The sequence below is a fragment of the Sceloporus undulatus genome, chromosome 4 (assembly GCF_019175285.1).
Source record: "Sceloporus undulatus isolate JIND9_A2432 ecotype Alabama chromosome 4, SceUnd_v1.1, whole genome shotgun sequence".
Classification (NCBI taxonomy): Eukaryota; Metazoa; Chordata; class Lepidosauria; order Squamata; family Phrynosomatidae; genus Sceloporus; species Sceloporus undulatus.
The window spans coordinates 167,983,657-167,994,776 of record NC_056525.1 but is presented as its reverse complement, the minus strand read 5'-3'; positions in this window follow the sequence as shown (position 1 = coordinate 167,994,776).

Sequence of the window (11,120 nt, the reverse complement as noted above, 5' to 3'; positions counted from 1 at the left end):
TTATTGTTTTGACTGTTTTATGTATGTAATTTTGAGGGGAATACTTTGTATATATTAATGCATCATTTTTACACTGTAAGCCTCTTTGATTGTTTTAAAAAGTGAGGTACAAATACAAGTTTTAGTTATTTATTATTTATTATTATGAGGTCATAAGTCTAGCTTGCAACATCACAACTGTCTAACAGGATACCAGGCGCAGTCCAGTGTAGACCTTGGCAAAGTTGGTTTGGTGGTTCTGGGAGGCATGGTCCAAATGATAACTTATTAAATCTTTGGTCTCAGAATCCATAAATTTCCAAGACTTGAGATATATTTTGAAGTATATGCACAAAATTATGGATCCTTTTGAAAATTAACATACGATTAAAAATGCAGTCAGTCCCCTGTATCCACAGATTCTGCATGCATGGATTGCACTATCCAGAGCTTGAAAATGTTCCAGGAAAAGGGGGGAAAGTATCTTGATTTTTTGCCATTAAGAGGCTGACTGTTGATTGCAAGGTCGGCAAGTTGGCAGTTCGAGGCCTAGGTGCTGCATGATGGCGTGAGCTCCCATCACTAGTCCCAGCTTCTGCCAACCTAGCAGTTTGAAAGCATACAAATGCAAGTAGATAAATAGGTACCACTTTGGTGGGAAGCTAAACAGTGTTCTATGCAATCATGATCACAGAATAGTCTCTTGGCAATGCTGGCTCTTTGGCTTAGTAACGGAGATGAATACTGCCCCCTATGGTCAGACACAACTTGACAACTTTGTCAATGGGGAATACCTTTGTATAAGGGACATCTTTTTACTACACTACTGTATATGATGGGACTGTGGCATCCACAGATTTTGCTATTAATCGGGGGTCCTGAAACGAAACCCCAGCAGATAACAAGGGCCCACTTTATTTGAAAACAAACACACATTAGTCAGTGAGAAAATGTATACAAATATGCATATATTAGAAAAACACATACAAGTGATGTACATTTTGGAAAAAGTATACAAATGTGTGCACACACACACATCTCTGTGTATGATAAAATAAAATAACATTCAAACCTGTATAGAAGCAGATGGAGTGGGGATGCCAGTTGGATACTGAGAAATGCAATGAGAATGAGCAGTCAGTGTCATATCCTGAATGCAGAACTGTTTCCTTATTCTGCAGAATTCTAAGAGACTTGGGCTGCAGTTGCTACCTCTTAAAAGCTTGGCTGATTCATTCAGATCCCATGCACAGGTCTCTATTCATCTGGCAAAGGGGGGAGTACAGTACTTGATTCCAACATCTGTACAGAGAAGGTACCTGTTTCCTTATAAGAAGCCAGTGTCCCATGCCTTAATAAATCTTCAAGTGAGGCTGTCATTGAGTGGGTGGAGGAGAGGATGGAGGACAGCTCCTAGAATGAGTCAGTTTATTGAGATGTCAAAGTCCTACTGATGTCTTTTTATCCTTCATTAACTCTGTCTCACCTTCCCTAGAGAGACAAAAAGTCCCACGTCCAATATTCCTTGTATCTTTCCTTCACTTTTGTGGAAGACTGTTCTGGCATCTCCTTTGATTAAGAAACTTGTTATTCTTGCATTGTTGCCAGTAATGTAAAGGTAATTTGGAAGCACGGGGCAGGCTTTCATCATGATAGGTCTGGTTTGGGATTTGTTTGTTTTTTGGCATCTTTATTAATTTAATTATTCTAGGCTCCCAAGAGCACCTTAAAAGAAAAAGCAGAAGGGGACTGTTCAAATGTTTTTTGGGGACAAGGAAATGCTAAAATGCTATTTCCTCTCGTGGTTTCTTTGCACTAGATAGAGAAATGTTTCAAGTGATTTGTAAGATGCATGCTTGCTCTATATTCAATGGCAGAGGTCCCCAAACTATTTTGGAATACTGCACCTTATCTTCTTAGGTGACAACCATATTGCCTCTAACACCTATTTCTTGATATTTGATCTACTCTTCTACTGTAAAATCAAAAGAACCATTCTCAGTTGCTGTTCCCTTTGCACCTGGTCACCTTGGGTGCAGCAGTCGAGCAGCTGAGCAACAACTGAGAAGCCTCTCACCTATGCCACCCTTGCAGCACAGCACAGGCAAGAGCCTTTTCAGTCGCTGCATGACCAGATGCTCAGCTGCTGCTCCCAAGGGGATTGGGTGCAAAGGGGAAAGCTTTTCCCTGGTGAGGACAGACTCTCAATCTGAAAGAGGCAAGAGAGGTGAAGGCTTCTTTAAAAACCTGATACTAGATACTTCCCCGTCCTTCCCCAGAGATGTGCCTTCCCCACACAACATCAAGTTGTCTCCTCACACACAAAAACATTGTTTTCTCTTCTCTTGGCCTGCCCAACAAAAGAAAGCAGGCTTTTCAAGCCAAGTCCTGACAAAGCTCACAAAGCTTAAGCAGGGTCCCAACTTTGAAAGCTCCTTTTTGCCATTGCTTCTGCCCTTCTACTGCATGCTGCAACTCCTTGCTCCAGTCAGTCATTTTGTCCCAAAATGGTGCTGTGGGAGTGAACTCATACCGGCAGGCAAAAAGTGGAAAACACCACCACACAAACCAATTAATGAGGCTGCACAGTGACTTTAAAGGATCCTAAACAGAGAACTTTATCCCCACTATAGTCCTAAAAGCCACTGATTCGCCTTGTTCTTCTTATGCACCAATACTTTGATTGAAAGCCCCTGTGCCACCCCCTTTTCCCTCACTGCCCCCCTGGATCTTACCACCACCACCACCAGAGGGACCATACCACCCACTTTGAGAATCACTGCTCTGTCACAAAGGTGGGCAACTTCAGCAGGGTCAGAGGCCAAACCTCCTGAGATAAATGGGAGTCCTTCTCATTATCAGAGTCTTCTCCCCAGATAACAAAGGGTTAAATGTAGGAGATACAGGGTCTCAACAGACTGGCATAAAGAGCCGGTGTGGAGGCATAGTGGGGCCGTGATGACTACACACTGGCCACCCTGATTCCGCCCCCACACCACCCACCTGACCAGATGGAGGGCGGCATCACACCACATCTTTGCCCCAGCGTCTACATGCGCTGCACCAAAGAAGCAGCAAAAAGCCATGGCGGCAGTGGCTAGGGTGCCATTTCCATGGCTCAAAAGGGAGCTGTTTTTTGTGGCTTCTTTTTGCGCCATAGAACTGCCGAGTTGGGTGTGTGACTTGCAGTTGCCATGCCCCAACCTAGTTCTTCCAGGGGTGGTGCAGAGTCACCTCTTAGGGACAATCTGTTCAGCCCCATAGATAGGTTTTTAAAGAAGCTCATTGTTACCAGTGACAAGATAGCAATTGCCAATGAGATGGGCAGTTGGGCAGAAGCGAGAACCTTTGAGAGGCTTCTGAGCAGAGGTTATAAAAAAAAAAGCTTGAAGTACCATGAGGGTCTTTGTCTCTGGCTCTCTCTAATCAGACCATGAGATGAGCTCTAACAAATGGGGGGTGGGGTATGGACACTTCTGTCCTCCTGATCAAAGCTGGACAAGGGATTCCAGTCTTCCAGCTAGTCCCTGTATATCAAGTACTAAAATTCCATCTGATCTGTGAGTAAAATTTGGAGAGTGTATTAGCTAGTTACACCAAGTTTTTTTTTTTAAAAAAATCTTTCTCTTGATTTGGCTGAAATGATCTAATCTGTCTGTAACTTGTAATTCCTAATCTGTGCCTGAAAGAAAGATGTCTTTCATGTAAGAGAGATGACTTTGCTATAGGAATTCCTTCGTTAAAATAAAGCCTTTTTCTTTAAAAGTGCTCTGTCTCTCTCACAGTCCCTTTTCACATGCCATGCCTTCCCCTAACTTTTCTGTAGCCCTAGCTCCAACTGGAGGCAAGTACAAAAGACAGATACTTGGAAAGAAATGGTGCTTCAGAACAGCTGCAGAGCAGACACAGGGGTTTGTTGTGAACATCAGAACTGAATTCAGCTCACAATCCTTCGAGGCAAAATTCAGTTTCTGGTTACCCTAAGCTTTCTTCACTTTAGCTCTATAATCTAGTGTAGCAGAAAGCATGTTGCTATTGTTGAACAATTGGGAGTCAGCAAACTTGCCAATTTACTGCAGATCACTCAGAGGTCTATCAGTAGGTCCTGAACTACCTTCTGGCCCTCACTTAGCCCAAGTGAAGTGGTTGTTTCTGTAAGCAAATGGGGGTGAGGGTTATGAAAGGGCAGCCAGTCTTGGTGGTTCCTGCTGTGCAGGACGCTTCTCCACTAGAAGCTTTGAAAGAAAACACTCCCCTCTCTTTTTAACAGTGTCTATCTGAAAGCATACCTTTTCACTGTACTTTCAGCCATTAGACTGATTTTTCTCTTCTGCTTCTTGTGTTTGTATTGATGCTATTTTAATTGACCGCTGTTGGTGCTCTTTGGCTAGGTTTTGCCTGTGAGTAAATATTTGGCTTTAATTTTTGCAATGTGGAATTGTATGAACTACATAAACCATCTTGGGGACTACTGCAAAGCAAAGAGACCATCTGCTTCAAGGTTAGGTTTCTGGGTTCTTTTCTACCCTTCTCAGATGATCTCCCTGGACCAGTGCTTGGGAAATATACTCTTTTTGGACTAACACTCAGTCCTCCAAAACCTCAGTCTCCCAACCAGTATTGCCCTGCTGACACAGGGATTCTGGAATCTGCACAAATGTAGCTTTCCCAGCTTCTGCTCTAGCCCTCAGCTGGTGCAAACACACCTGATTGGAGATTGCACAGATGCATGCTGCCCATCTCTATGTCCATCCTTTTCATCATTATTTTACTGATTTACTTGGCAAAGAAAAAAAATCCAGACACAAACCTTGAAGGCTGCCAGACGATTGAGATAGATGACAGGATGCTGAACGATTTTTGAAATTTCTGCCTGCCACCTCCTGAGCAGCAGCTGTCATATTTTAGCTGCAGCATTGCTGTTAGTCATGTTTTATCCAGAAAGCAGGGGATTAGGAAGATACATTCATATGATATGCCTATAATGGATTGAGAATGTGACAATGATAATCAATACACACACCCTCCCTCTATACGACTCAATCCTATAAATGCTACTGTAACAAAAGACAACACTGATATGTACCATAACTGTGCTGGGATAAAATTATAGCACATATTGGCCAAGAACTAATGCCCCTGCTGTGGAGTATATCTCTATGGGTGGACTGGGGAATGACTCCTTTTCTACAGGAGGATAAAGGCAGCTGGAACCTCCTGGGCTCACCTCTGCCCCTCCTAACTGGGAGCTGTCCAGCTGTCCTTGTGCATTGAGGTAGGATATGAAGGACATTATAGAATCATAGAATCATAGTTAGAAGAGACCACAAGGGCCATTCATTCCAACCCCCTGCCATGCAGGAGCTCTCAATCAAAGCACCCCCAACATGGCCATCCAGCCTCTGTTTAAAAATCTCTGAAGAAGGAGACTCCACCACTCTCTGACAGAGTGTGTTTCACTGTTGAACAGTTCTTACTGTCGAGAAGTTCCTCCTAATGTTGAGGTGGAATCTCTTTTCCTTTAGCTTGCATCCATTGTTCTGGGTCCTATTCTCTGGGGCAGCAGAAAACAATCTTGCTCCATCCTCAGTTTGACACCTCTTCAAATATTTCAACAGGGCTATCATATAACCTCTTAGCTGTCCCTTCTCCAAGCTAAACATACCCAGCTCCCTAAGTCTCTCTTCATAAGGCATGGTTTCCTGACCCTTCATCATTTTGGTTGGCCTCCTCTGGACACGCTCCAGCTTGTAAATATCCTTTTTGAATTGTGGTGCCTAAAACTGTACACAGTATTCCAGAGGAGGCCTGACCAAAGCAGAATAGAGTTGTACTATTACTTCCCTTGATCTAGATTCTAGACACTATACTTCTATTGATGCAACCAAGAATCAGATTACTTCTGGACAAAGACAGAAGCTGTTTCTTCAGATGCCTAAAGTTCTGTACACCTGTTGGCTATGCCCTCATGGCCAATCATGGCTGGGGGAGAGGAACTGTGCTCAGAAGCCTCTACCTTCACCTGATGCAAAGTTATAGTGTCAGAAAGTACTAGGTACACCTCCTTCCCCAACACTATTTTATGTACTTAGGCAAAAACCAATCATGGCATTCTGGTCATTATTGCAAAAGAACTAATCAAAGCTACAGCAACTGCCACTATTGTTGTAAGACTCAGGGCTTCTGGCCCAGCTAAGGGTTTCTTGTTCCCCAGCTTGGATTCGCCCCTTCTCTCTTGCTGCTCCTCACTCCTCGAATCTTCTTTCCAAACATTTGTAGATTATCACTTCCTTAGTTAAGTTTAAGTCCGAACTAAAGACAATTTTGTTTAGGGAAGCTTTTCAGCTTTACAACTTGATTTGGACTGTTTGATAAATCTGTATTAGTGTGTATTGTTTTTATAGCCTACTGTTTTAGAGTTGTTTTAATGTTTAGTCATTATTTTATAATTTTGTTGCTTTCTGACTGTAAGACATAGGCAGGATTTCATCTGTATCTTGTTTAATGGCTATGTAAAGCGCCATGTAAAACTTATGGTGCTATGTAAATAAACAACAACAACAATAATGAGGTGGTTTTCCATTGCCTTCCCCTGAGCATGTGATTTGCCCAAGGTCACCCAGTGGGTTTCATGGCCAAGCAGGGATCCGAACACTGGTCTCCCAGAGTCATAGTCCATCACTCAAACCACTACACTTCTGATGTACAGCCCCCAGTCTGCAAAACATCTTCAGAACTCCAGTCCAAAATTCTTACAATACTGTGTCTGTAATGTCATGCCAGCTTTTTTCCCCTCCTGCCCCTTTCCCCTACCCACATCTATTGTAACTTCCATCCTAATGGAAGATTCCAAAAATGTGCAGAATTGGTTAGTGACTTCTGGGAGATTTTGGATTTTTAACCATTCTGAAGTACCTTTGCAAGGAGGAATGCATTGGTGCAGAATGAGAAGAGGATTTTCTCATGAGAAGGGGAAAGAGATTTTATACAGCGGTAAACATTGTCTTCTGGGTACCTGGTATCTAATAAAGCTCTCACTCTCACTTTAGAGAAACAATATTGACTGCTGAAATGAAAACTCAGCTTGGAGTTTCTAAGATATTCATGTTTGGCTTTTATGTGAGTTGAAGAGTGGCTCTGGCAGCAAGTGCTCAATATATCCATAAAATAAATAAATGGGCCCAGTTTATTGATTACTGTTAGAGGCTCTGCCTGTTTTCTGTCTGGAAACAATGTAGGATTTGTCTTTTGCCTTAGCTCAAGCAGCTGCAAGCTGGCATGGACTCAACATAATCTAAAAACCATTACAGAGAAATATAGGAAGCTGCCTCATACTGATCATCTGGCCCAATACTGCTCATTCTGACTGACAGCAGTAGCTCTTGAGAATTCTAGACAGAATTTTTAAAAAGTCAAGTCAAGTCAAACTTTATTGCTTTTGGCCAATGGCCTTTGCATGATTTTTCAAAAATTAGTCCTGCCTAGGGATTTCTGGTGGTTTCCCATCCAAGTGCTAACCAAGACTAACCCTCCTTAGTTTCCAAAACCAGATGGAATGAGAAGTGTTCAGGGCAGCAGAGACCTGGACATCAAGGAGAGGATAGCCCTTGAAGAAGGCTTCAGGCTTGAGAGGGGCTTGAAACAGACTTCCTCATCAACAAGAGAGCCTGATTTGTCACTGTCTGGTATGCCTGTAGCATACCTTGACTTCTCTGTCCGCCTTGTTTTACTTTGCTTTATCTCTCATTGCCTTTATTGCCGCTCTTTTGTTGCATTGCTGGCAGCACATATTTGCAAAGGGCACCTCATCAACCATGGCAGAGGTGGCACCCAGGACTATCCCAAGACATTTGGCTATCTGAAGCAAAGGAAAATATGATTATAATACACACAACTTCCCTTTTGCATAGGAAAACCAGGTGGGAGACAGCAAAATCTTACTATTATCTCTGACAATGAGATATTGTCCTCCATCACACTTGAAGGCATTAGACTAGTTTAAGCACAAGCTTGGACCTTCAAGAGAAGGGAATGGCTATGAGGCTGAAGAGGGACTATTGGAGGCCTGCTGTGGCTGCAACTAAACTCCTGCCATCTAAAGAATCTGTTTCCCTTTGTCTAATAATAGAGCTGGCCCTGGAAGGTACCAAACATTTATGCCATTTCAAGTAGTTTGTGGCCATGTCTATTCTGAAATAAAGTGCAATTTACCCAGGAGTACTAGGAACCCTTGTTTCTGCCTTCCAGCATGCTAGGCAACTATTGCAAAAGTACTGGGTTGACTGACAAGCATGGAAAATGTGTTTCATTTCTCTCTCTTGCATCTGAAGATGAATGATGGGTTGGAGAGGCATTACTTCTTTACTTACTTTTTTGTCACTGAACAGAATCCTTTTGTTCCATTGGCTATAATTGCAGACTAATCTTTACTGCAGGAATAATGCAGTTTGATACTGCTTTAATTGCTATGGCTCAAGGTTATGGAATTCTGGGATCTGTAGTTTTGTAAGATATTTAGCCTTCCCTGTCAAAGAGCTCTGGTGTGACAACAAACTACAAGTCCCAACATTCCATATCATTGAGCCATGACAGTTAAAGCAGTGTCAACCTGCATTATTTCTGCAGTGCAGATTAGATCTTCATTGATGTCATGGGTGATAGGATGAACATGTCTGGGAAGAGATCAATGGCCATGCAGCACAACATCACAGATGGACAGCATATGCCCTATGGACTGCACATCTCTTTTCCTGCCCCCTCCAGCCAGTACATTTTTGGACTGAAAATGAAATCGGACACAATTTGTTGTTGGAAATCTGTACATTTCTGGGCCTGATGTGCACTGTGTGGAAGAAACAAAGAAAGAAACACTTTGCATCACATACACAGTGGAAAACTCACTGAACGCATTACTAAAAACATGTACCACTGTTCAGTGCATCACATAATTCGGTTTTTCACACACAGTGAGGAAATGCATTGAAATAAGTGTGTACGTTTCTAAAAATGTGTACTGCTTTATTGAGTCCACTAATGTGCTATTTTAGAAAATGGACACAAAAAGATTTTGGCAGCTCAAGGAGTGGGTGGAAGTCTCTATGGAACCTTCCAAGAAAGGGAGAACACTCCAGAAGTGGGCTTGGCAAATGTGATTACTCATAGAATCAGGAGTTAAATTAGCTAACTCAGGAGTAGGGAAAGTGTAGCCATCCAGATATTTGTTGGCCCGCAAGTCACATCAGCTCCCAGAAGTATAGCCAGTGGTGAGGAGTTCTGGGAGTTGCAGTCCAAAAGCACATTGCCTGCTCCTTATTCAGCCTATTGAGTACATCAGGGTTTACTCCTGGATCCATGTCCCATCAGTGTAGCCCCAGTTTGATATCAATTTGCTCTCCCTCTCATGCTCAGGATTTCACTGGTACTATACCTCCTTTTTAAAATTAAAACAAAAGCAAACAAGCGTCATTCTCCTTTGCAGTGCACCAGCTGCAGTGTGCTATTGTCCCTCTCTTCTCCCCTCCCTCCTTCAACAGCTTTTTGTTGTTGTATTTATTCATTAGAACAAGTCCCACCAAACAGCAGCAGCACAGCAGTCCTTGTATTACTCACACACAGAACCTGCAGCCTGCTGCTTAAACCATCGCATAAGAGGGAAGGGCAGTAATTGTGTGTGCTGTGTTATATTGCAATGGGAGGAGATGGCCACCCAAATGGTAATTTTGTAGTTGCAAAATTGAGGGAGAGGGGGTAATTTGGTAGTGTGTGCCCAGAGGGGGAGCAGTTACGGTGTGGCAAAGGTAACTATGTAATTGCAGGTTGCAACAGTGGAAGAAATGTGGACAACTGAGCAGGTACTAGTGTAAAACAGACTTTGATGCAGTTGGATTTTGCAGTGCTCTACTACACAGCAAAGACATTTGCAGGTAGAAGAAGAGAGCTTGACAGCTCACTGAGAAAAGAAATGGCAGAGGTTCCTGTGTTTTTAAGTGAACTGACCTAATTCACATTTCCCAGCCTAATCTGTGGATCAGGAGAATTATTCCCTCTGACTGAGCACTTCTCTCAATTCAGCAATTCTGTTCTTTGCTCAAACTTAGCATTTCTTGTTGTTGTATGTCTTTGAGTCGTTTCCAGCTTATGACAGCTCTATCACAGGGTTTTCTTGGCAAGGTTTGTTCAGAGGAAGTGTGCCATTGCTTTCCCCTGAGGCTGGGAGAATGTGACTTGCCCAAGGTCATCCAGTGGGTTTTATGGCCAAGTGCGGAATTGAACCTTGGTCTCTAGAGTTGTAGTCCAATACGCAATATGTCACACTGGCTCAACTTTGCATACATAAATGCATTTATCAGGGGACATTGCAAAAATACAACCTGGAACCAGCATTTTTTAAAATAAAATTATCTCCCATGTAAACCTGCCCCACTATTTGCAGGAGGCACCTCTCTCAGTCCCAGCACCAGGAGACAAATTTGGTGGGACCATGAGAAAAGGCTTCCTCATTATCCATACCCAGGATATGGCACTTACTGCTAAGTGCAAAAATGTGTAATGTTCTCATAGGCCCCAGAACAGAGCGGGACTCAAGGTCCTGCAAGGCTAAGCCACTCAACAAAAATGACCAGGCAAAACTAAAGTTGGAAGATGAGGAGGAACATACAGTATTTGATTTTCATGGCTTTGTAATATACATACCTCCAAGTAGTCAAAATTAATAATGATCTGTCTGTCTGCCAATGTTGATCCCCTTTCCACACCCTTGAAAACAATTTGATGGTCCCTGGTTGACCTGCTGCTGCCAGGAAAAAAAATGCAGACAGCTCTTTGACATTTAACCTGGGTTTCTACTGTACTTTTAATCTTTTTTATGTTTCAGTTGTATTTCTGCTTTTATAGTATGGTGTGGTATTTTACATTTTGTTTTGTTTTGTTTATATTCCACCCTTTTCCCAATTTGGGACTCAAGGCAGCTTACAACATGTAGAACAAACACAGTTTTAAAAATCACAGTATTAAAAACCAATTAGACCGTCGTCAAATCTGAAACCAGTTAAAATTTATTGAAGCAACAAAACAACAAACAGAAGTGCAGAATAGAACACTAGGCCTGTTTACCTGAAAAAAACAATTCTCAAAGGCCTGCC